Genomic DNA, 27,665 nt, shown 5'->3' with positions numbered 1-27,665 from the left:
GATTCTCTGACTCAGAACCTTCCTTCTCTTTCTTTTTCAACTTCTCGTAATTTATGCCCATATTTTATTGTGTTTTCCTCTTCTTACTTAATCCCTTACTACTTTAATGTTCTTGTAATTTTTAATGGTCGTTTTCCACTGTCAGCAGATGACATCACTTTATTGCTACTGCTGCTGCTGCTTGTGGTCTTCAAGGTCAAGAAGATGAACAAAGCAAGTTTGGAACGGGGCCTCCGTTCAGTGTGTTGCCGAGACAAATGGTTCTGCTTAAAATGTTGTCCTCCTGAGTGCTACCAGCTTGTCTTTCTAATGCCTTAACAAATGAATTTTAATAGACCTGACCTGGCTCAGTTCATCACTGAGCTATTAATTTGGATATCCCAAAGCAGTTCTAGTCTACAGTAGAATGGTGGAGACCTTATGATAGGAAGCTCAATCCAATTTTGTTCATTATTTGATGATTAGTGAAGGAATGTTAGGCATTTGGGGAAAACATGCAGCAAATGTATAGGTGATTGCACATAAACTCCATGCTTTACTGCTGTGATTATATTATTCAATTGCTATTTCTTTCGACTTGGGACACTTCCATATGTGTTCCTTGTAGTGCCAACCAGTTACTGTATTGATTTTCCACTGGGCAATCACATGTGGAATTGTAACATTCCTCCCACACTGCAGTAGCTATAGCCTGTTCTGGGACATGGTAGAGTCACCGAATCCCCCTTTACCCTTCCTGTTTTTGTTATGGTCTCTTGAATTTTAGTGTGTGCCCTTCAAAAAGAGGGAACAGTAGTGCTGACAACAGTCCAGTGGATACTAGATGGATGACAACATTGTGTGAATCTCCATAAACACATATGAAAGCCTAGATGGTGCTGAGACTAGGAAGTGTCCATGTGTCTTTACTGGTGCTTCAAAGCTATTCTGAAAGGGAATGAAAGCAGAAGCAACAGAATAAAGTAACATTTTTTCCTCCATACTTAGTGGAAGATACAACATGAACAAGCATAGAGTTCTTTCTTCCTTGAAAAAAGGAAATATATATATATATATATATATATATATATATATATATATATATATATATATATATATATATATATATATATCTGATATTGTGGTGTCTCTGTGGAGAGGCAAAGGTTCAAATTCTTGTATTTGACATACAAATGCAAGGAATTATAAGACGAACAAAGATGAGGAAGGGCCCATTCCTATCCAACTGTCCAGCCCTGATGTGACTATGCCAATGGGGCATGTGCTGCATCCTGTGGTGGGGGGCAGTCATGGAGGCCCCTTAAACGTAAGGGAACATTTGCACCTTTACCTCGGGGCCACATTGCAGCTGTATCAACGCTAGAAAGTTAGAGAGGATGGGGCCTGAAGCCAAGAAATATTAATTTGTACCTATTTGGAAAGTCTGCAGAATATTCAAATGAATTTTTTATTCCAGGCATTACCCAAAACAGAAACTCTTTTGTGCATAAATCAAGTCATTTAGAGCAACCCTTAATGTATTAAAGGATGTTTTTATTGCACTAGCAGTTGAAGTATTTGCAATCATAATAATAATATTGCTCAAGAGAAGACTTCTGCAGAACGGCTCATTGGGAGCATGCCCTGAAACAGAGCAAAACATGTTGACGTGTCTGTCCATGCTGATGAAAGATAAGGAACCCTTAACAATCAGTTTAGCTTTTTCTATAGTATTTTTTTCACATGAAATGAATTTTTCCCCCCAGTTGTCTGAAATGGGAATGGCTCCAGAAGTATAATAGACACCTACCATTATCAGTGTCTTTAACTGATTTTGAATTATATGGTTACAACTAAACTTGAATTAATTCCTATAAGAGAGATTGCAACGGCGTTCTCCCTTCATGCATTCAGTTTACACATCAGTATACATCAGTGAAGACCTTGTAGTTAATAATTTAAAACAGGCCAAGGGGTTACAGTTAGGTTTACATACAGCGCAATTGCATATTTTATGACTGGCCTGCAGTTGGAGAGCAGAGGGCTATGTAAAGCCTGCCTTACACAGGAACAAATTATTCCAGAAGGATAGCCATGTTAGCCATGTTGCAGTCAATTGCAAAAGATGAGTTTTTGAAAGATAGTAGGTAGCATCCTAACCTTGATCTGATCAAGTGGAAGGCACTTGTATCTGGGTGTGTGTGTGCCAGTCTTTGCCAATCTTTCCCCTGTCAACAGCCTTCAATATGGCATCCCATATTGTTCCAAAGTGTTTCCTGGCCTTCAGGAGAGGGTTTTCAGGAGTCATGCAAGGATGTTGTGGGGGAGAAGGTCCCAGAAAGTTCCTAGCTAGTTTTTCTGTACGTGCTGGATAGAACCCTTAACAAATGTTTTGTGCTATAATGGGCTGTGGTCCATGAAAGTCTGTGTCACAGTAAGTTTGTTAGTTTTAGAAATGCCTTAAGAGTCTTGCTTATATGGGCTGTTGTTTTTATCAAACAGTCTTCACAGTTCTCTTGAAGTTGGAAAATTTCAAAGTAGAGTGGATGTCTTATGCAGTTTTTTTTTCATTTGATGCAATGAGAGATAAAGAGAGATTCAGAAAAATGTTTGAGAATCTCTAGAATACAAAAACCAAATATAAAATACATATTCAACATTTTTGTTTCTGGGTGACTGAGGCAAATCAGGTTGATGGGACTGTGTAAAAGAGCTTTGGTCAGGGGGGAAAACACCCAAGATCTATCAAAGACTTTCCAAGTTTTTACCATTCACCAATATAGCCCAGAATTATGTCAAAAACATTTCTTCCAAGAAATGTTTGCTCAAACATGTGGCAGCCAGAGAAAGTGCAAAAGTGCAAAAATAAATCTCCTGATTTTAGAAATGGGCTATGTCAGATGCAAGGGAGGGCACCGGGATGCAGGTCTCTTGTTATCAGGTGTGCTCCCTGGGGCATTTGGTGGGGCCACTGTGAGATACAGGAAGCTGGACTAGATGGGCCTATGGCCTGATCCATCAGGGCTGTTCTTATGTTCTTAAAAAAAATGGAAGAGGAAAATAGGATTGGCATAATAAATAAAACAGAAAAATCAAAGGCACAAAGAGCAACTGGGAGAGTACACTATGGAAAACTTACAGTTCTGCCAAGTACATGGAGAACCACTTGCAAATTAATAGCAGAACTGGATAAGATGAACAAAAGAAAAGTCACATAGCAGGAATATTTTTGATGTGGGTCAGTCAGATGGAGTGTTTATAGGAAGGTATTTCAGCGCAGAAAAAATGATGGTGATGGGGGATGGGCAGATCAGATCTGGAAAGGGGGTTTGACAGTGGCTGCCAAATCCTAGCCTCCTTCCTGGGCCTGATCCTGCAGCATGGGTCCATCTGGACCTGTGCCAGGGAATTAGCTAGTGCAGGTCCGAGTAGACTCCCCCCTCCCCCCTTGTGCACGGTAGAGACTTACCCACCTTGTAAGGGAACAAATGTTCCTTTGCTCAGAGGAGATCTCCACAACTGCCCCGTGGGATGTAGCGTTAGCCATTTTGACATTGCTGCGTCAGTGTGGGGAGGCAGGGAATAGATAGGATTGGTCACTAAGACAGTGATGGGATTGTAGGGGCACTGTAAAGGAATTACTGTGACACAAAGGGCACCTTGAACAAAGTTAAGTTTGTTAACTCTGCTCTAAAGGGTTCTTTCTGCACTACCAGTACAAGACTCCTGCACACACATTCATGTCTTAAGTCTCATTGATTTCTCTGTTTGGTGAAGGTAAGAAAATGTTATCCTTGGTTCCCCAGTCACCCTGTTCCAATGAGCTTGGCTCACTTGCTTGAGTAATCTGGAGTTTTGCCTTGTGAGTCCTTTTTTGCAACATACCTTATTTCCTTCTTGTGGCATACCATAAACTGGATTGCATAGATTGATATAAGAAGAATGAAGAGCCTATGGTTCTTGCTCACAGACAGGTTGGACAGAATACATTTTTAGTTGGTTCCAATTCCAGTATTTTAATACTGCGGGGTGTGTGTGTGTGTGTGTGTGTGTGTGTGTGTGTGTGTGTGTGTGTGTGTGTGATGTTGCATTCTGGCTGCTGTTTGGAAGAGGAATGAATCAACAAAGGTCACAGTGGAGTTGGCTTAATCTGGATGCAACTGCATGCACCATTTTTTAGGTAAGACAGATGATGATATGTACCTCTCCTTATGCACACTGTGGATCTCCCATTGTGATCTCAAATAGTGTGATGTTATTTCTGAATAATGTACAGTATTCTAGATGAGTGCTATATAACAAAAAAAAGTATATTCACACAAAGACATTTTATTTTCTTTTAAAATTTTGTTTGATGTTTTTCCTTGTCAAATTGCTGACAAATTTTAGCTGTTTCTTTCCATCGCTTCTTTCCATCCTGCTCTAGAGAGCGTGATTCATTGCTGGTCAGCACTGGCAAAATTCCAAGGCGGCTAATGCTTTCAACACACCTCTTCCTACACTATAAAACACAAACTGTGCATTGTTCATCACCACAGCTGCGGTGATTGAAACTATGCAGCCAAGTAATGTTGCACAACATCAAATCTAGGAATATCAGGCCAACAGTCTGATCCTGTACTATTGGAAAGAATGGATCTTTTGCTACTGACATCACTTATCAGCTTAAGAAATAATACAGTTAGGCAACCGATCAGTATTTCTGGCTTTGACTGGGTTGCACTCAATTTAAACAAAACAGCAAACAACTTTATAAAGAGACAGAAAAGACTTTATTGCTGTCAGATGACAGTTTTGTTTGTTTGCTATCAAATAGCAACACTCCCATTCTGATTTGAAAAACAATTTGTACACAAGAACTGGGAAGTATAAAATGTAGCTATGCTTGGATGATAAAGAAAGCGAAATAATACAACAGAAACAGAGCTTTTGCTGTTGTTTGTTGCCATCATTGATTTATGGACCTATTCTATGACTTATGGCCCAATCCTGTGGGGGCCTTGCACTACAGGAACTAGAGTTCTGGTGGTGCAGAGTTCTTTATAGCTGTCGCAAAACATGACACATCATACCATACGAAGTGAGAGGTCAAGGCTACGTGCCTACAATCTGGAAAGGGGTCCTGGTACTGGTAATGCAGGGGAGGGAAGGGAACAGGGAGTGGGAAGAATGGAAAGGAGAATGGTTTGGGGAGGGGTGTAGATGAAGGCTGGGAAGGGGTGGTGGCCGTAGTGCCGCCAATATCCTATCCCCTGTCCCAGTCTTGATTCACTTTTCTGGGTTCACTCAGAAGTACCAGCTAAATCATTGGCACAGGTCTGAGTAGATCCATTCAGGCAATGGAGTCTTACTTCCAGGTGAATGAACGAATATTTCCTTCATCTGGGAGACATCTGGGACTGTATCACCCCCCACAGAATGCAGTGCACACTTTGGTAGCACAGCTGCATTGGCGGGGTGGTTGATAGGATTGGACTGTTAGGCTGCAATCCTGTGCATGATTTTGTAGGAGTAAGCCCAGCTGAACACAGTGGAAAGAACATCTGAATGAAATTGTATTGGATTGTGCTGCTGGTGTGCTGAAGTCACCTTGTTAAGTATGGCATGAAAATATTAAGATATGTGCATTAAACGAGGCTGGTGAGAGTCCAGGATAAACACACATTTAGAATGTCTATTAGAGTGAAAATGTGTGATTAAAAAGTTCAGACAGCAATGGTTTGTAGTTCAGAAAAATTATCCTGGTCCAAACTCCAGATTCCATTCAGCATGTCAAATGTGAATGATTATGCAAGTGATAAATAAGGAGTGCCACCTCTCTCCCTCTTCAAGTTTGCATTGTTCTGAGAACATTTTAGTAAGAATTTAAAATATTGTTTGCATCATTGGTAGGTGCAGCCTCTTTGAAAAGGTTGAAAAGGCAGTCTGGGAGATATTTATTTATTTATACAGGTATTTATATACCGCTTTTCTTTGGTCGTCAGATTTCTCCTTAGACTTTAATCCAAGATAGTTTACATAGGCAGGCTGTTCTCAATCTCCCCCCCCCCCCCCGTAGGGATTTTTACAATTGAATAGTTCTAGTCTTTCATAGAACTCCAGCTGGATTCCTTCCTGGTCTGACCTCTCTCTGGCCCTCCACCTCCCAAGCTCCACTTGATGGCAACTCCTCTCTGCCACCGATGGTTAGCTCAGACATAGCACTCTAGTAGCTTATAACAAGATTCCTTTATATCCCCTTCCCCAGAGCTGTGTCCCTATGACTTCAAGAAGATTTGCAAAATATGAAATCTGCAGTTTATGATAGCAAATCACTGTATAATGGGCTGTTAATATCCATGGGGCTTTGGTTCCAGTAATCCTCATGGACTCCCAAAAACATGGATGCTCAAGTTCCTATATAAAAATGGCAAAGTATTGTATTTTTAGGTGGTGGCCTTTAAGGCCCAGAGGCAGCCTGAGTGACAGGCTGATTGGCTGCTTCTGTGCCAAAGCATCTCTGGCCTGGAGGGAGCTGCTGGGTGAGATGAGTTAGAGCCTGCAGTTGCACATGTTGAGCTTCAAAGGACAGCACTGGCAGTCAAGGAGGAGAAAGTGAGGGGAATTCTTTAAATATTTGCAATCTGCAGTTGGTTACATCTGTGGATGCAGAATCCATGGATACAGAGGACCCAATCTATATTTATGCAGAGCACTGCATAACAATGGTTGACCCTTGTGGTTTAGAATTTGACTACTGGATGCACAACTCAGGCAGATTTTGGGAACTGCTGGGTAAGGCATGCACTGTGGATTTTCTTAACCTGGAAGATGTGGGATGTACAAACAATTCTTTTGGCATCTTGATAAATGTTAGCCTTGCCAACCTCTAGAACGAACCCTGAAAAAAGATGATATGAAGAGCAAAGTGCTGATGAGCTGTTTTAGTGGAGTATAAATGTTTGGATTCTGAGAAGACAGTTAAAAAGAAAAACACCAGGAGGTACCAAGAAATGTGATGGAAAAGCAAAACCTGTCATTGCGAACTTCAGGCCTGCAGCAGCAGCTTGTCCAAGGTCATTTCTGGCACAATGGAACACTTCTGTTCATGTGCTGCTGCAGTTGAGGAGATGAGGCCCCTATGCATGAATCAAGGCAGGAAGAAATCAAAGAAAGTGCAAACATACATATTGAAGCCGTTCAGGATCTCTTATGTGAGGAAATGTATCTCCTTGAAGTACATTTTGCTCTCAGTCCTTAAGGAATAAAATGAAAGCTGTTACTATGTATTTATCATGTGATGATAAAGACTGGCAGAGATCTGAGAAGAACAAGGAGCCTGAAACATACCTTCTTAAGTGCTGCGGTCATTGCAGAGCCTGAGGCTGCACGTTCCAGGTTAAATACCCAGAAGAAAACTAAGTATTGACAGCTGGATTAGAAGAAAGAGATAGTTCCAACATAAGAAAACTTTCATGCTTTGTGTTAATACACATGTTTAGTCCTAAGAAACTTTTGAAGACTGATTTATGATATGTAATATGTTCAGTTTTTTAAAACATATACACTCATGGAGAGTGATTGCACAGTAAGAGCTGGGAAACTTTCACTGCAAATAAAGAAGTCTTCAGGAATTCCCATTAGAGACCTTTCAGATATTGACAGAAGTAGTTTTATTAGCTGTGAGCAAAACACAGCAGAGTTTAAAATCCTGTAGCACATTGACACATCTCAGAACGGTTCTTCCTGGAACCGTTGCACTCACTCTTTAAAGCATACTATTAGGTGACTTTGTTCAGGGAGAGAAAAAGAAAATTGGAAAAGTTAGATTTCCAGTAGTGCAGTGGATGGAATTCTGGCTTTTGCAAAGCTTGGTTTCAGTCCTTACTCAGCCATAAATGTCCTGTGTATTTGGACAGGTTATGTCTCAGACTAAAGTTTTCATTTGTAGAATGAAACAGTGATAAAAGAAATATTGACCTGCCTGCTTGCTACTTTGTTATGACCATGAATAAGGGCTGTAAAATCTAGAGATGATCTCTAGACGGGGACGCAGTTGCATTTTACTTTGCATGTAGAATGGGGACCTCTAACGAAATGCTTCTTTATCAGATTCTTGCCATGTAAGCAACCTTACAGCCCAATCCTGAGCTGACCAGAGCGCTGGGCTACCATAGTGCCAAAATAGCTGCCGTGGCATCCTACATTGCATCTACATTGCATGTAGAATGGGGACCTCTAACGAAATGCTTCCTTATCAGATTCTTGCCATGTAAGCAACCTTACAGCCCAATCCTGAGCTGACCAGAGTGCTGGGCTACCACAGTGCCAAAATAGCTGCCGTGGCATCCTGAGCAGGTCGGGCAGCTGCTAGCAGTTCCTCAGGGGAAGGGGATATTGGCCCCCTTTCCCTGCGTAAGGAAAGTAGCTCCACAATGGGGAGACTCTGCACTGGCTATTTAGCAGGCACAGTCCCGTGTCTGGCTAAGAGGCCTGATGTGGGGCTCCAGTTGAGCTCCACCAGTCCTGCCCCACTCCCTCTCATGCCACCTCTCCACCCTCCCTCTGCCCTGGAACGCCTCCCCCCATGCCCCCACTTTTCGCTGCCCAGAGCTTACCTGGAGCTGCAAGCAGCGGTTGCCTGTCCTCCACCCGGCGCTGGTTCAGGGTGGGCTTGTGCTGAGCCAGTGCCCACGTTGGCTGGGTGAAACGTGTCACAGGCATGCCTTACGGCATGTTTGCAACACTGCGCACAAGCAGTGAGCCAGTGCACACAGGTCAGGATCGGGCCCTTGACATTGACACATCTTGCATGAGAGAAACCTCTTAATTTCAATGTTGGTAAGCAAGGATGACTATCTAAAAGAGCCTTTTTGACCTCCTGTTGAATGATGGACATCTACATAGAAGCCCTATTCATATGTTTATGCTCCCTATGCTCCCTGTCCACTCTCCTGGGTACCCCTGGGCTCAGCACTTGGTCTGGACAGCCAGAATCTCTGTTCATGCTCAGCACTTTCCCTTGCAGACAAGTGCTGAATGCAGGGGTGCTCTGGGGCCATGGTATGTCTGACTTATGTGTTCCTGTTTGCCCCATTCATGGCCACGGATGATGAGCACATGAATAGGGCTATAAATTGTTGGCAAATTACCACACTATTTTAGCAGCCCTTCTAGTGTCCTTTAAACCTCTTACCAGTTGTATATCTCTACCCATGAATAGCTCCTGTGTGGCTGGAAAGATGTTTCAATGGCCCAAACATATGAGTAGTGGACAATTGCCACAAGTCTTTCTAATGATGGCCCACTCTGGGAAATTGTTCTTTGAGGAAGATGCACACATCACTTATACATGTCTCTGTTTTAAGAGAGCTACTTGCAGATAAGCAGCTTCCGTAAGACTGGATGAAAGTCAAAAAGACACCATGGTTTAGTTTTTTATTTGTGGTTAATCTTTTTTGGCGGGAGGGGGGAATCAGTTGGAAATCAACAACCAAGGCTTGGATACTTGGATACAGAGTTGTTTCCAGGTAGTGCATGCTCTAAGCAGTAGTTGCCAAACTCGCGACCACTGCGTAACAAAAATGTGGTCCCCGTTCTGATTGCAGCTTACCATTCCGCTGAGTTGCTGTGTGTCTTTCACCACGTTTGAGGGTCAGGGATGCTGTGGGAGGTCGCATCTGTTGCACAGCATCCCAGAAGGCTGTGCAACAGGACATCTGGGCAGAAGCGACTGCACAGAGCATCCCTGTCCCCCAAACAAGGTGAAAGACATGCAGCGACCTGATGGAATGGTAAGGTCCACTCACAGGGCAGATGGCTTAGTCCAAAACCTGCATCTGACCAATGGGCCAGGGTTTGGAAAACCCTGCTCTAAAATGATTAGTGATGTGCTGCCTAAAATTTTGCAAGCGCATTAAAATCAGTATTTTTCTTTTTACAGAAAGTTGTAAATTTAATATTTCAAAATGTGCAAAACACTCAGAAGGAAAAAGTCTCTTAAATTTAAACAGGTTGCATAGTATCTCTAAAAGTTATTAGATGTAGTAATGCATGCAGGAAAACATTTCATACGAACCATTTAATAGCCACTTGCATCAATTAAACCATAAAAGAAGTACAAATTTCCTTTCAGTTCCTGAGCAGACCTCTTTTCTTAAATGGCCTTTTCATGAGCCAATAATTCTACTACCCAAACTATCCAGGCCTGAATCATTGAGAGCATTACTAGATTTCTACCTCATTAAAACGATCCTTTCTGCAACACATGCTGCTTGGTCAATAAAGGTTCATTTGCCCTTTTCATGTAGGACTTGTAGCAAAGAATAATTTTTATGATTATCCAAGTGTATTGGATATGTGAGACTGGTAGCACATACTAGATTTCTTCCAGTAACTCAGTTTATTCTGAGTTATAAGGCCCAGGGGAGGAAAAAAAATAGATTAGTAAAATAACAAGCGCAACATACCTAAGAACTACCTTTGTTAATGTGGTTGTCTGAGTCTAGAACTGTTCCACCCTTGAAGAGATGTGAAGACATAGGACTCACAGTAACGTTGTAAATGAACTTCAGGTGAAAGGATAAAGCTGAGCTTGTAGATAAATCATATGGGCCTTACTACTGACAGGTTATACAGAAAGGGGGGGGGAGAGAGTGTTCTGTCACTCAGGGCACAATCCTAACCCCTTATGTCAGTGCTTTCCAGCACTGACATAAGGGCAATGCAGCTTAATTGCATAAGGGCAATGCAGCAGTAAGGGAACAAGCATTCCCTTACTTTGAAGAGGCCTCCGTGAGTGACGCCCAACTGCAGGAAGCAGCACACGTCCCATTGGCACCTCTATGCCAGTGCTGGAAAGCACTGACATATGGGGTTGGGACTGCGCCCTCAGAGTAACATTCACCAGCTTCTCAAAGATGACAGAATCATGAAAGTTTCAGCGTGCTAGGACTAGACTGAACTGAAAGTTTCAGTTCTTGAACTTTTCAGTCTCTGGAATACTTTACATTCCTCAAAGGACTGTGTGGCACATGCACAGAGTCTTGGGGAGTCCCAGAATGCTGGTGCATGCAAGGAATAGAGCAGTGCTCAGCCCAACACTGCATACTGGTGAAGATCCAGAACAGGAGGGGAATGAGGAAGCCATAAACAGGAGAGGCAGGAGGGACGGACAAGATAACTGGGCAGGAGGAAGATGGCAGCCTCTTACGATATGCTTGTAGGATCCCTGAAGGGATCCCAAGGGGCCCCAGGGCTCCCAGGAGCACACATTGAGAAACACTGATCTAGATGGTTCAAAAAGTGTTGTAGACCAAGTTCTGCTTGGTCAAGCTTTGAGAGTGTGTATCATTCATGCACTTTATATGGTATTCAGACACTTCTTGTTTGATGTCAAGGTGGATAGGACTACAGACAACTAAAAGTGAGGGTTGGCTTTCATGATTGGTGTATTACTCAGGCATAATGTTTCCTCCATTTTATTTCCCTGGCCTATGTGTCTTTAAGCAGAACCAGGCTCCTGGAAGTAAAATGGCTCAAAAGATGTGCACACTGCTTGGTTGTTTTTGCTTATGAACTAATGAGCTTACATTCCAATGTATTTTAATTACAGAGCTAGCCCCTGCAAACTTGGGTCTTATCAGTAAGATGACCCAAATTTGTATGGTGGAAGCACTTTGTTATTGTAGCCCCCACCTAATTAGGTGTAGCTAATTAGTTAGCATTGGTGCATCACTATATAAGCCAAAGCTTTAACAGCTTTGGTAGTAAACACCTTGTGTATATAAGTATGTAATTTTGCTTGTTTAATTGTTTGAGATGAAGACTGTTTGGATAGCGATGGTCTGCAGCTTGGCCTCTCTGTTCCAGCTTATTGGGTGCACGTGTACATTGTCAGTTATCTAATAAAGGCTTCAATCTTATACACCAGCAATTTTCAACCTTTTTCATCTCACAGCATACTGACAAGGAATTGTTAAAGCACACCATCAAGTTTTTGACAATTGACAATGCACACTATGCTGCCAGTGGGGGGGCTCATATGGTCGATTGGCCCTATTAATAAATGACCTTCCCCCAAATTCCTGTGACACACCTGTGGACCACTCACAGCGCTCCAATGTGCCATGGCACAGTGGTTAAAAATGGCTACTATACACGCTTTCCTGGGAGGAAGCCCCATTGAACACTATGGGACTTATTTCTGAATACATGCTTGTCAAACTCCATGAAGAAGAGTTCTTTGTTCAGGTTTTCTCTAACTTACAAAATGTAAGACACTGTTAGAGTCAAAATTCACAGTCTGAAAAATCATATAAGCAAACAGCTACTGGAAAAGGTACTATGCTGGGATGAAAAGGGCTAATAGTTCTTTTTCTGTTCAATAAAAGAGAACCACCACTTAGAAGGTGCCTCTTGCCTAATTAGCAGGGAGCAAATTATGATGTGCAGTTTTTCAGGACACTTCCATATGCATAGAAAGAGCATTCTATAAACATTCAAAAGTGCTTCTCCCCATCCTTCTTGAAGGCCTTACAACTTCTTCTAGGTTGACTGGGCAACTTTGAATTTTACATTGCTGATCCTTTTGTGTCAGGATGTCCACATGCTCATATTATCATGTTAATTTGCTATTCTTTGTCCAAAGCTATGAATTCTGGAGTTATCAGTGATTGAATTAAGGATGGTGAAGGAGAATGGGAGGCTCTTAATAAAATTCAGATGTCCACTCCCTGGTTTTCTTCTAACCAAATTACCATTATCTTCTATAAACCGAAGCTCAGAGAGTCAACAGAAAAGATAAGAGGTTGAGGTTTTCTCTGACCTGTTTTCCCTTAGACCAGTCGTTTCCAAATGCAGAAACCAGCCAGAGGAGCTGAGGAATCTGCGCAAAATACCACCACCCTATACAATGTATAGGATTGTAGTACTAATGGGGAGCTACCAGTGGCCTAGTAGATCAAGGGAGCTGCCAATCAAAAACATTTGGGAATCACTGCCCTAGACTGTGCAGAAGGACATGGCTAGATAAATCATTAAAAAAAGAGGTCATAGAACCTTTCTTCAGTAATCTGAGCCAAGTTTTATTTTTTAATGCAAGGGCTCACATCCTTTCCCACTGTGTTTCTGTGTCCAGTTCTGCAGGGTGAGTGATCATTTCCATTTTCATGTCTGCACCACTATCTGTTTGGACTTCTGACTGTGCATTTGCTGCTGCCTTTAATGACAGGTTTCCCAGAAAGCAGTGATAATGACTAATTATTTTGCATGGCCCCGTACTGATGCAGCCCCACTGTTGTTTGAAATAAGCAGCATGGATTCGACCTCTAACCTAATCAGGTCTTTGTAATGCCTGAATACAAATGCGTCAGACTATGTGTAAACACATGAATAAGCCCACTTCTTGTTCAGTTTTTCCTTATTATACTTCCAACGCTGGACTACATACAAGTGTGTCTGAAGATTGGAGATTCACAGACAGCATTACTTAAATTTCCCCCAGGAGATTTTTGTTACACTGAAATGCCAACAAAAACTAGAAAGAATACTAGCAGTAGTGTTTTTAAAACTTGTGATGACTAGAAGAACAAGGAACATTAAAATATTTCTAAGAACATAAGAAAAGCTTTGCTGGATCAGGCCAGAAGCCCACATAGTCCAGCATTCTGTTTCCACAGGGCTCTCTGGGAAGCCCACAAGCAGGAAAGAAAGGCACACCGCTCTCCCACCATGCTTCCTTGCAACTGGTATTCAAAGGCATGATACTGAACCTGGAGGTAGCCATCACAGAAGCCGGAATAAAAGTAGAATAAATATGTGTGATGCTGGCTTTTTTGTTTTTGCTCTAATGTGCATCACTTTACACTTATGAACACTGAATAGCATTTGCCATTTGGCTGCCCATTCATCCAGTTTGGACATATTTTTGGAACACTGTATAGAACATGTTTTGGTTCTTACCATGCGGAGTAGTTTTTTGTCATTTGCAGAATTGACCACCTCACTGCTTGCCTAGTTGGTCTGCCTAAGGGTACAGCTGCACACTAACCACAGTCCTCTAGAAATGTAAAAATGGCTTCAGGTGCCATTGAGATGCTCTGTGCCTTATTAGTAGTAAAACATTTTTCTCTGTACAAACAAAATTAGCTTCAAGGTTTCTGCATTTTACTAGCTTTCACGCTTAATGTTTTAGGTTATGGAAACTCCAGGCTTGGGCGGGTGTTTCTCAACAGGATCTTCACTGGTAGAGATGCTAGTAAGTCCTCTTTCTTCTCTCCATCAGTGGTGGTGGTGGTGGGGGGTGTCTTCAACTGCTGTTCACTTGCCCACTTGCACATACTAACTGCTGTCTGCCTTTGGGCCTGAGCCTCCTCATACCTGCTGTTAACTTCAAACTTCCACATTTTCTTAGAATGTTGGTCAAAACTAATTTCTTTTGTGCCAGTAGGAAATAACTCAAAAGTGTCAAGCAGCACAAGTTTTGAACTCAGGGACCTGGAGACCTCTCTTGTACTTTTTGTGCCAGGCTACAAGGAGGCGTTTGTCATTCAAGATGCTGCCATTTGCCTCTTTCTGGTACACATGTGTCAGCCGATTGTGGTCGTTGCTGAGAAGCCGGGAACTGTTCAATAAGGTTCTCTTTGTTTCATACCTCTTAGCTGCTCGAATGTGAGAACAGAAGCAGTTGTGCATAATTGCTGAAAAAGCAGCTCGAGTCAGAGGTGGATGCAGGCAGAAATAGAATGACAAAATCTATCCTACGAACAGAACATGTGCAAGTGGCTGCTATGCAGTCACAGAACCCATTAAGCCAAGTAAGACACACTTGTGAAAAGTCCATTCTACCTGATACCTCAAAATTGTCGATATTCTGACAGCATGGGTGGCAAAAGAAGCATCCCTGCAAAAATCAATCATGCTGTTTAGATGCCTTCTCAGGTCTGTATGGGGAAGAGAGTTGAGACATGTCTCTATAATGTCAAGTAAATATAGTCCTTCTCAAGAATGATTCACCAAGTCGCCATGTGTTATCTGATTTCAGGGCCTGCTAAGTGCTCGGAATGGAAAATTGGAGAGGTGTGAACCTAAAAGGTCAGAAAAAGTTGTCTTTTCCTCCAAAAATATACTGACTTGTCATCAGTTACAGCAAAATGGAGCCGTTCTTGTTCAAATAAGTGTAGTTCTACGGATCACAGGACAGATGGAAAAACATGGCAGTAGAGGACAGGAAGAGCTCTGGTCCACTGCACAGTCTTGAGGAAGTCATTCTGCCATCATTCAAGTTATTTAAAGTGGAAATAATAGCAACTTCACATGCTTGGGTGATTTTTTTTTCTGTGGTGAAGGGGAACAAAGGGCAATAGGGACGCAGCACCTAGTGGTTAACAATGGCCCTTTCTCCCTTGTTCTCCCCACTCTACTTTTCCTACTGGTCAATCTGGACTAACTGGGAAACACAATCACTTTTGCTTCTACTACCCAAGGAAGCCCAGTCAGAAAGAGGCTGCCTTGGGAAAGCCTGCCAGGTTAACAAGGATCCCCTAAGTCCAATGGTTGCCACTTAAAACCAAACAGCAGCAAAACTGGGGTGGTCTGGAAAGTGTGACAACCCGCTCCCTCACTAGTGACCTCATGCTAGACAGGTAATCAGTAAGAAATAGAAGGAGTTTATTGCAAGGGCTGAAGAAACACAACAACAGATGGGGAAAAGCAATGGGGGAAATGAGGCATGGTTCAACCAGTAATTAGGAGGTACAAAAACAAGGAAGGGAGGTTGCTGACAAAGGTGGACATGGAGGTTAAAACCTTGACCTTCTCTTTCTTACTTGTACTATTCAGAAGTCTGGTACCTGCACTCACATGATAAGTGGGCATGCCTTCTGGTGAAACAGCAGCAGTTTCCAATGCCAGACTGGTGCAACCCATCCAAGCAGCACTGTGTGTGGCATGATAAAACCTGGGGTTGACGTCATTTGTTCATCCAGTTGGACTATTTGTAACCATCTAGGCACCTTTGCTTGCCCCTTGATCTGGACAGGGGAACTGTCCAGGTCAATACCCAATTGGCTGGCCTATGCCAACTCAGCAGGAGGTCTGGCTACAACCTGTTCTTCTTAATCTTGGGGAACCCAGACAAGAAGGCTCTGAATCCACAAAACAACCTGTCGGATCTAGGAGATCCTTCCGTAGTGGTGCTGAATTCAAAGAGGCTCTTGTACCCTAGTGTAGGACACTGAAGCATCATAGAGGTCCCTGGGTAGTGAGAATGGTTTAAAAACAGGGGAAATGAGGAAAAATGTAGGGAAAACGCAGAGATCTTTTTGCATATATTCATTACCAAAGGGCCAAAATATATAGACCAATCCTGTATGTTTGTCTTCTCAGAAGTCTTATTATGTTCAGCGGGGCTTACTCCTAGGAACCCATGTATTACATTGTAGCTGTAGATCTGGACAATAACCTAATAAAAATCTATTGTGGATAGGTTTCACATCCATTTCATTTTGTAAGGATGACTTAGGGCCCAATCCTATCTAACTTTCCAGTGCTGGTGCAGCCGCAATGCAGCCTTGAGGAAAGGGAACAAATGTTCCCTTATCTGGAGGAAGCCTCCATGATTGCCCCCTCCCTGCAGGATGCAGTGCGTGCCCCATTGGCCTAGCTGCACTGGTGATAGAAAATTGGATAGAATTTGGCCCTTAGACGTAATCCCATGAGACCTGTCATGGAGTTCAACCTTGGGATGGTGTTCCATGCTGAAGAAGTGGTCATATTTACCTGCACTTATTTAGTACAGCTGTGTGGAGTCCAGGCTTCCTGACGTCTTCATATCCCTGCCAGCAAGTGAACTGGACTGTTCTACACATGGAGGTTCTACACATCTGGGAAACATGTGGCCTACAAAAATTACCGTTTCCACAGGGAGTGGAAGCAGATGGAGGACATGTTTTGCAACTGCAATCAATCACACTGAGATGGCAGTGTTCAAAGCAGCTCTCCCTATTTTCACAGATGAAACTATCTTCCTTACAAGTTGTAGTTTTTATTTTCAGTGATGCCAGATTCGTTATGATACTGCATCAGTTTCACAGCTTATCTCCTAAGAGTGTCTAGAAAATGCATCTTAGAATCAAGTTGAATTGTTGTGAGCAGTGTGACCCAAATTGAAGATCATGCGCTGATCTGAGAGCAGAGAATCTTTGAAGTCTGTGTTCAGCAACGGTATATGAAATCTGGAGAACTTCTTCCATTCTTTTTTCCAGTTGGGCTTGGCTCAATTTTATTGCATCTGTTGATTAGAAGCAGCTGGGCTTGAGTGGCCTGTGTTAATAGAAAAAGACATTGTATGGATAACACCTTTTTTCCTAGAGAAAAGCCTCAAGGAAAATCCAGGCTGAGCACACATTTCACTTGGTAAATTGCATTGCCTCGCATGCCGTTTTAATTTACTTGAAAAAGTGCTCATGGGGGAGCATGATTTTTGTGTGCTGAGATCAGATAAAAAAAGCCTTGAAACACTATACTACACAGTGCTGCTTTCTAAGTATTGATGTTACAAAAAGATGAAGGTGCAACATATCCTGACACAGAGAAGATCACTGGGCACAGGTGAGCAGATATTATAAAACATGTTATCTATTGTATTAGAAAACAATAGGCTATATTTTAAAAATATATATTTTAAATAAAGTAAGTCCTTGAAGTGTGCAAGGCAAAACATATTTTTCTAGTATTCAATCTCTATTCACTTCAACCTGCCCCCTGGCAGTTTGCCTGTCTTCATTGCCAGGAGATCACTGCGCACATGGAACTTGGTTGCCAGCTGGTCTGCGTGGATGCACGGCTTGGTTGCTGTGCTGGTGGTGGTTTTCTTTTTCTTTTCTATTGTGCCTTGCTTCTTTTTTACCTGCCCTGTTTACCTGCGCTGGGTGCCCCGCCTTGTGCTTTCCTTTGAATATGGCAGAGCTGCCAGCATAGGATTTGGCTTATGCTATGCCAGTGTTCCTATGCCTTTGGTGCAGCAGTTAGGTAAGAATGGGCTGAAAATTACTGTCAACCCAATTCTAACCTGTGCTGGCACAGTTGGGCTGCATGGCCTGTGGTGTATCCAGTGCAGGTTAGGATAAGGTTAGAGGAATACTCAAGGATAAGGGGATATTTTTCCCCTTACGCCCGGTAAAGCCCAGTTTGCCCTATGGGGCTCCTCAGATCTGTGCCAGCTATTTAGCAGGCACAATTAAGTAAGCCTGGTGGTAATGTCACAAGGCTTGAGAGGAAGGATAGGATAAGGCAAAACAGACCTTTTCTGTTCCTGCCCTCTTCCTAGGCCTGTGCCATCCTCGTTTCTCCCTTCCCCTTAGCACCCCTCCCTTTCTCCAAAATACCCTCTCACTAATCTCACCCAGCTCCTGCACCACTCAGCTCAAAACTTGCCCCTGCCAGTATCCACGGGCCTGGTTGCAGCGCTAGCATCCTGGTGCAGGCCATCCTGCCTGCGCTACTTACTCTATTCTTCAAGGCACATTTGCAACATAGGCTGGCACAAGGGCTGTTGCACCAGCAAAGGGTAAGTACAGGATTGTGCAGTATGTCAAGTAAACAAAATGTAATGCTAGAAGCATCGCTCAAACAAGATCCCATTGGCACCAACAGGAGTTTTCCTTTCAAAGCTAACAGCAATGTCTAATGCTAATAAGCAAGGATGATTTTTATCAGCACTGCTGATAAAATATAAGGGGACAAGGTTAAATATCTCCCATACACCTGGTCCCCAATCCTCCACTAGGGCCCAGAAGCTGCTATTTGAATGTTTTAAAAAACCCAAGATGGAGCTCTTTGATCTGAGGCTGCAGGTAGAGTACCAATGAGAAGAAGTGTCACTGCATTAGTAGCATTGTCTCCAGCCTGTTACCTTCAGTAAACCACATTTAATGGTCAATATATATCACAGAAATATTCATTCCTATTCTGTGGCTATATTCATATTTTTGTGACCCAGAGCCCTTATTGCCACACTGTAATTACACTGCTGAAATGAGATTATGGTAAACGTTCTGCCTCATTGTGTTGGCAGTTTGTGCTTTTATTCACAATGTTGTAAAAAATCATAGAAATTTTAGAAGGCATCTTATAGAAGTTGCTGTAAATTGAGTTATATACCAATGGAATCTTGGAATGGAATCTTGGGATGTAGGAATTTCACAGTTTCACTTCAGGAGGTTTGCAAAGGTATCCAGGAACACAATGTGCATACAGGCACCCCTCCACTCCCCCCCCCCCGCTAATTTGACAGTTTGGGGACCGGAGCAGTGGTGAAAAGCAGAAATGGTTGAAAAGTGGAACCTGGTCTTTTTCTAAAGTTTACAAATGTTGCTTCCAATGCTTTTTTAGCTAGCAAATTGCAAATGCCTTTTTTATCTTGCAATTTCCTGCTGTCCCACAAAGATTTCTGAAAACGGACTCTCATTAATGACTTCAGGAATGGGAATAGACCTGGAACTAAATTTGGCAAGTGCTCTCTCTCTCTCTCTCTCTCTCTCTCTCTCACAAGCACACGCAAACAAAACAGTTTGAATCACCATATCATATGCAAATCAACATGGGGAGCAATTCTAGCCTTTAGAACAGTAGAGAGAGGTTGAAAGAGCAGAGTATGCATTGAATGAATGACTTCTGGGTTTAACTGAAAAGTGTTGAAAGAGTGAATTGTTGAAAAACGAACCATCAGAAAGTGGGGATACTTGTAGAACCTCCCCTTCACGTGCTTCAGTAACTCTGAATTGGAGGGCAAAAGGATTTCCAATGAATGCAAACTGCATTTACTAGCATTAACTAAAGCTTCAATCTTTAGTTGGTTTAACTGGAAGATTACCCAACTTCAGCTTTACTTGATTAAACAGCAGATGGAAGTTTTATTATTATTCATATTATTTATTTGATTTTTACCCTGCTTTTCTCCCCGAAGGGCACTAAAGGCAGCTCACAAACAATTAAAATATATAAAAGATAAAATACATAAACTATAAAATACAAATAAAACTTTAAACTATAAAATAGGCATTAAAAGCCAGCCTGTGGCAAGCAGCAGCAATAAAAAAATAAATTAAAACATAAAAATTACTTTAAAGCGTTTTAATCAGCAAAGATGTTAGTTCAGATCACACTTGCTTATTTTTTGAGGTACATTTTGGTTTTGGAGTGCTACTGGCATAGCGAATGAAAAGAAATATTACAGTTGGCTTTTCTTTCTAATGCTGAGTGATAACTTTTCTATTATTCTGCATAAGATTTAAGAAATTTAATTGACTGTTTAAAATGCAGATGACAAATGAAAATAAATTATTTTAATAGTTGGCAGCTGATGATTTAATGTGTGTTGGCAACCTTCAGTCTCGAAAGACTATGGTATCGCGCTCTGAAAGGTGGTTCTGGAATAGTGTGGCTGAAAAGGCCAATCCGGGAGTGACAATCCCTTCCACACCGGGAGCAAGTGCAGTCTGTCCCTGGTCTGCCTCCCTGGCTATGGGCCTTCCTTCTTTGCCTCTTAGCCTCAGACTGTTGGCCAAGTGTCTCTTCAAACTGGGAAAGGCCATGCTGCACAGCCTGCCTCCAAGCGGGCCGCTCAGAGGCCAGGGTTTCCCACCTGTTGAGGTCCACTCCTAAGGCCTTCAGATCCCTCTTGCAGATGTCCTTGTATCGCAGCTGTGGTCTACCTGTAGGGCGCTTTCCTTGCACGAGTTCTCCATAGAGGAGATCCTTTGGGATCCGGCCATCATCTATTCTCACGACATGACTGAGCCAACGCAGGCGTCTCTGTTTTAGCAGTGCATACATGCTAGGGATTCCAGCACGTACCTGCTGCTATGTATGAATGATTTAATACAGTGTTGACTAAGGGCCCAATCCTATCCAATTTTCCAGGACCAGTGTAGCCATGCCAATGGGGCGTGCATCCTGCATCCTGTGGTGGGGAGAGTCACAGAGGTCTCCTCAAGGTATAGGAACATTTCCCTTACCTTGGGGCTGCATTTTGGTTGCACCAGTGCTGGAAAGTTGAATAAGATTGGGCCTTAGTTTGAGGCACGGTGACCTTTGAGCCTAGAGCCATTGGATAGCCCAGTAATACTACAGCATACACACAATGGTAAAGAGCTGCTTGATTTTAAAAGCAATAAGGTTGGTCTGACTGACTTTGGGGCCTCAAAGGCTGTGTTATATGACAGAAGGTGACAGAATAACCAGTGTGACAGCGACCTGGGTAACGAACCATTTGTGCAAAATCTTAAAAGCCACACTGCAAAAGTATAGAAGAGGCTGTTTGATGTCATTTGAAGGCAAAATTGTATTCTCACAGAGCTGCTTAGGCGTAAACACCTTGAAATGCAAATAGATAAACTGGCTAGGTAATGAGCAGATAGGCCCCAACTTGGCAGTCTTAGCAAGGACAGTCTGCCTGTATTTGTTTATAGTTTTAAATTGTTATTCTTCCGTGCTTTCAAAGGAAAAGACACATATAGGTAAAATAGTCTTTGCCCTAAAGTGTAACCAACATATATGGGGACATAGTAGTAATTAGAAGTAAGTCTTAAGCAACCTTTGCTGCTAGATTTTAGAAAAGTCTTAAGAACAGACAAAAGCTTTAACATTGCAGGAAGGCTTCACAGGTGTTTCTGTGTTGACATTAGCATAGGAGAAAGGCATGCAGAGAGAGATCATGGTACCAGTTGAAGTACATTGTGTCATCTCTCTAATGAGAATGGTACGGAGACCTGTCAAGGCAGTCCCTAACTGGATTGATGGATGCGAGTAAGGGTCAGTACTGGATAAAATGATATTATAGCATCCCCTGCTGGTTCTTGAAAACTTTGTAATTCAACATGTTTAATTGTTTAATTTCATCTTTTTTGGAAACCTGTAACTTGAAGCTCATGTATGAGGTGTCTCTAAGGTTATCTCTAGCCTATTAAGAACATAAGAACAGCCCCACTGGGAATAGGCCCATCTAGTCCAGCTTCCTGTATCTCACAGCGGCCCACCAAATGCCCCAGGGAGCACATCAGATAACAAGAGATCTGCATCCTGGTGCCCTCCCTTGCATTGGCATTCTGACATAGCCCATTTCTAAAATCAGGAGGTTGCACATGCACATCATGGCTTGTAACCCATAATGGATTTTTCCTCCAGAAACTTGTCCAATCCTCTTTTAAAGGCATCCAGGCCAGATGCCGTCACCACATCCTGTGGCAAGGAGTTCCACAGACCAACCACACGCTGAGTAAAGAAATATTTTCTTTTGTCTGTCCTAACCCACCCAACACTCAATTTTAGTGGATGTCCCCTGGTTCTGGTGTTATGTGAGAGTGTAAAGAGCATCTCTCTATCCATTTTATCCTTCCCATGCATAATTTTGTATGTCTCAATCATGTCCCCCCTCAGGCGTCTCTGTTCTAGGCTGAAGAGGCCCAAACACCGTAGCCTTTCCTCATAAGGAAGGTGCCCCAGCCCAGTAATCATCTTAGTCGCTCTCTTTTGCACGAGTTAGCCCCATCTATGATGTCAAATCTTCAGCGAATGAGAAGTCTAGAATTGAGGACAGAGTGCTGCGAGAGGTATAAAGGTTAAGGACCAGCATTCAGACGGGGCTCATGCTTTGTGACATGAGTCCCGTGGGCCGATTGTATACAATTCAAATAAAAGTCTGTGAACCTACATCCCTGTGTATCGAGTCGTTCTGAGTTGCTTTCTTCAGCCTTGCAACAAGTTTAGCGCTTACCAAAGTGTGGGTTGCGACCTACTGGTGGGTCTCAAGTCCAAGCACAGTGGGTCGTGGTCTGGGTCAACCAGCACGCCCTTGCACTGGTTTGGCTCCAAGTAGAAGCCCCTGTGCTCACCAGAGCCACTGGATACCTCTCTCAGCCCGGTAACCAACAATACAGGCCTCTGCAGGCCTCAGAATGGCCCTCCGAAGCCTCAGCAAGTCACTTCTGATTACACAGGCCTACAAAATTGAGGGTCAGAAAAGTTTTTCCCAAACTTTATGGTGGTTTGATATGAATTTGGGGTGCTAATTCCAAAAATGACATCCGTTTTGCCCTCTCACGTCTAGTTTTGGAGATATAGTATAGCTTCATTAGTGAATGGTTCAAGCAGCTTCGTCATGAGGAAGCCATGGTGTAGGCTTCCTCATGAGGAAGCTGCTTGAACCATTCACTAAAGAGGCTATGCCATGTCTCCAAAACTAGACGTTATAGGGCAAAACAGATGCCATTTTTGGAATCAGAACCCCAGATATACCCAGGAATTGGTGTAAGGAAGCAAAATGTGTGTTGGCCTGTGTTATTGAAAGCCGCTTCTGATGCACTTCCAAAAACAGGAAGTGGCTTCAGAGGCTTCGAGGGTCATTCTGAGGCCTGCAGAGACCTGTAGAGCGGGTTGCCAAGCCAGGAGAGGCCTCCAACAGCACCAAGAGTGTTGTGACCCACATCAGAGGATGAGGTGGGTTGTGGCACTGCCAAGTCCCTGGACTAGCTGTTTTGTATCTAGTTAGTGATCTGGAGTGGTTGTACTGCTGCAGTCTCTTGTGACTAGCACAGCTGAAACTAAAATTCATATGCGGAACCATAAAACATGTGCAACTGTAAATTTTCACCCATAGGAAAACTGAATACAAGGTTTTCTTTTTAAAGAAAGAGTTAATATTCTGAGTAAATTAATCTCTACACATTCATAACAGAACATTTTGCTATGAAGGTCAAACATGTGTGCTCTGGTGACTAATATTGTACTTGAAAGTCAGATCCCATTTCTGTCATGGGCTTTTTTGTAGCAATCCATACTTGGTCATTATCAAGTTATTCATGTTAGTAATTGTTGCTATAAAGGTTAATAGAATAAATCCAGTGACTAGAATGTTGGCCTGAAAGGTCAAATTCTATTCCTCTCAAGGGTAGCACTGCATTCTTGGCCAATATATAGCTTTAGCAAACTATGTCCATATATACTCCAATAAGACAAGAATTTTTGGATTATAAATGGGCCACAACTTCACTGACCATTAATTATGAACCGCAGTGGGTCCTAAGTAACTTACAATTACTCACCCAAAAAATCCCCACTGAATTCCCTCAGGAATTTTAACTAAGTGTGCAAGTCATCCAGCATCTCTGCCAACGTTCAAATGCAGTGATATGGTGCTCACCCACCCATCATGACATCACACAGATGCCTTACAAAAGCCCTTCCAAATATGATGACTTTGCATGCAAAATTTAAATGCCCCATCAGTTCTTGTAACTGTTGAAGAGAGACCTTCCAGGACCAGGCACGACTGACCACCAAGGCTCCCACCTTGTCCAAAGGCAACCTACAGCATCAAACTAAGGGCGCAATCCTAACCCCTTATGTCAGTGCTTTCCAGCACTAGCATAGCAGTACCAATGGGACATGTGCTGCATCCTGCCATTGGATGTCACTCACAGAGGCCTCCTCAAAGTAAGGGAATGTTTGTTCCCTTACCTCAGAGCTGCATTGCCCTTATGTCAGTGCTGGAAAGCACTGATATAAGGGGTTAGGATTGCGCCCTAAATGTCTTTAAAGGTCAGTTGGATACTCAAGCCCTCAATTATCTTACTGACCAAGTGAACTCCAGGCTCCCTGGTCAGTTAAATAAATTCTTCTAATAACAATTGGTACTGTCCAGATGCACTTCAGCACATTAACAGCAAATCATTGAGACGGCATATCCCGCCTGGTGTGTCTGGTGTCTCGGTGCCTATTCCAGCTTTGCAATGAATTTTTCAAAAACTGCACAGAGCTGCCCATTGGGAATGCCCTGTCCATGTAATACTGTCCATCAAAAGACAAACTGGGGAAGTGAAAATCCTCAGGAAACAGCCAAAATGCTGACTCAGTGTTGCACTTGGTCATTAGGGCACCTGCTTCATAACCCTTCAATATCATCACTGAGTAATTGAAGGATATGTAGCATACTGAGCACAGATAGGGCACAATTCATTGTTAATCAATATCCTTTTGGAAAGGAAAAGTGGTGAATCAGTGTATACCCTCCCAGGCCCTTGTTTGACACAATACCCAGGGGAGACATCTAAAGGTTAGGCAAAATTGGGCACTGAAGAGGCCTCACCACCCCACTTGCAGTCACCTCTTTAGTTATTGTCATACGCTCCCTGCTTCATTTGAAAAATAGATTGTAGGTTAGGCACATGACTATTGACATGGCAAGGATTACACGATGCAGTATGAAAAACCTGTTCTCCTTTATGTATTGGTTTACTACCAACTGTGCTGGGAATGACTAGCTATTCTCCTTTCCTGAAGAATCCACAGGAGCGAAGTGCCCTAACCCTAGCGAGGTGCAATACGCTCCGCTTGAACATTTTAATTCTAAGATTCACTGCAGTGCCGTATGAAGCATGGCTTTGCCCATGTAACAGCAAGACAGTAGCCTGACCCACATGTTATTGTATTGCAATTTTTATAAGGATATTCATGTTCTCCACCTAGACCCGATTCTCACAAAATTTCCAGAACACCCTGATAAATTCATTCTACAACATTTGCTGAATGGAGTTAATGAATCGCATATTACCCAATTAGCAACTTTTATAAAACTGGCAATACAGCGCCACAGCGCTCTCCCTCCATTTAACCAGTTGGTATAAACTAATATAAGTCCAGTGTTGCAAGAGTTATTAACTTAGATAATACTAATTCGTGAAGATGCCTCTGTCAAGCATAAAAAAATCTATTTTTTTGAACTTCTGATCTTCAATCAATGTTAAAATGGGCGTAATGCTTATGTAACCTTTTTGTATTATTTATTGCTACTTTTTTGTTTGTTTGTATGTCTCATATGCCAATAAAGGTAAATGAATGAATGAATGACATGGCAAGGGGGGAGACAGGAGACATAGAGTAAAGGTAGAAAGGCATTGTCAATAGGAATGGCAGTCCCACCCGTTTCTTCTGGCTTGGGAGCACAATCCTTCTCCACTTCAAATCTCACTTCTGCCATGAACTCATAAGGTAACTTTTCTTATGCACTTCCTCTCAGTTTTGGCTTCCCACCTGCAACATAGAGATAATGCTATCAGGCAGTGGTGTAGCTAACGATCCTGCTGCCCGGCGCAGAGCTCAGGATGTCGCCCCGGAAGTGATGTCACATCCAGAAGTGACATCACTTCCGGGTTTTGATTTCACACCAACTTTTTAAAAAAGTGAAAAATAAAAAATCTGCCACATTTCCCAAGCTGCCTCCCCCCCCAGCACCAGCTCCCTCCTACTTCACATCCATTCCCTCTGAGGTCTTACACTGGGCTGCTCCTGCAGCCCCGTCAGGCTCATGGGTGGGGGGGAGAAGCAGACGCCACTACTGGCGCACGCCCCACCAGCCAGGCACATTGGGCCACAGGGGGCAGTGGGCTACATTGAGGAGAGCCCTGCACGTGTGAAGGGAGGTGGGGCATCTCCCCTTCCCCCGCTGTTTTGTTTGGTGGCACAGCTCAGGTCCAGCGACTGTGGGGGGGGGGGAGAGAGGAGGAGGCTGTGGAGAAGCTGTTCACATTGATTGTGGGAGAAGGAGAACTCAGGGCAGGCAGGGGGGAGGAAGTTGCACCTGACTGACTGAGACTCCAATCCTATCTGCACTTACCTTGGAGTAAGCCCCATTGGGTATAATGGGACTTACTTCTGAGTAGACCTGCCTGGGCTGGCGTGGGCTCTCAGGCTCCTGTCCTAGCCCCAATTTCCTGGGAGTAAGTCCCATTGGCTATAATGGGACTTACTTCTGAGTAGACATGCCTGAGCTGGGCTGGGCTCTCATGAGCCTGTCCCAGCCCCACTTTCCTGGGAGTAAGTCCCATTGGCTATAATGGGACTTACTTCTGAGTAGACCAGCACAGGCTTGGGCTCTGAGTTGCAATCCTCTCCACACCTTCCTGGGAGTAAGCCCCATTGGCTACACTGGGACTTACCTCTGAGTAAATGTGCCAAGGATTGGCTCTGAGTGGGTGGGTGAAAGGAAGGCTTTCCTGCTGCGGCTGGGGGGAGGAAGACCTGGGTCTTGGGGCAGGCAGGCGGGAGGAAGTTGTGCCTGTCTGACTGAGGCTCCAATCCTGTCCATGCTTTCCGCCGCTACTGCTATCAGGGTCGTTGTAAGAATTACAAGAGAATTAGTATGAAGCATTTTGGACACTTGTGGGTGCTGCCCAGATGCGAAATAGTATTTACAGAGATCAATCCTGCTCTGACCACTTTCATTTTATATCTCTCTAGCTTTTCACCACAACCAGATCCAGGACCACTATTGCTCTTTCAAAAGACATCTGGCAGGATGTGCCTCCTTCTTCTTCTGCAGTGAAACAGAAGCTGTGAAAATGTTGAAGTAAACAGCTGAAAAATCTTTTGTGGCACAAAAAAGAATGCTTAAAAAACAATAATGACACAAGGCCATAATTATACTTAGCTTCTTATGAATTTCTTGTTAGACCGACCATTCATCATGATTGCCAAAATAAATAAAGACAAGATTTATTGTCTCTCCAGTCAAATTGGTTTATATGGTAGATATGTTGTGCAAGCAAAATCATTATGGGGCTCAACATAGCAGTGAACATCCTTCAGAAGAATGGCTTTGTAAACGTATCATATCCATACTGAATTTTAAGACAAACCATATCTTGAGATCA

The 27,665-nt window shown here is 43.0% G+C and overlaps 1 protein-coding gene across 1 annotated transcript in view; it reads left to right on the top strand.

Moving 5' to 3' along the window:
* The window catches only part of GIPC2 (GIPC PDZ domain containing family member 2), a 63,512-nt gene extending 36,236 nt beyond the window's left edge, over window positions 1-27,276 (top strand). Inside the window, exon 7 of the mRNA XM_066623880.1 lies at window positions 27,253-27,276. The gene's annotated coding sequence lies outside the window, so the exon portion shown is untranslated. The remainder of the gene's footprint in view (window positions 1-27,252) is intronic.
* Window positions 27,277-27,665: the final 389 nt, after the last annotated feature.

This window comes from Tiliqua scincoides, chromosome 4, assembly GCF_035046505.1.
Source record: "Tiliqua scincoides isolate rTilSci1 chromosome 4, rTilSci1.hap2, whole genome shotgun sequence".
Lineage (NCBI taxonomy): Eukaryota > Metazoa > Chordata > Lepidosauria > Squamata > Scincidae > Tiliqua > Tiliqua scincoides.
Note: the sequence above shows the minus strand (reverse complement) of the source record. Positions and strands in the feature narration are given on the sequence as shown.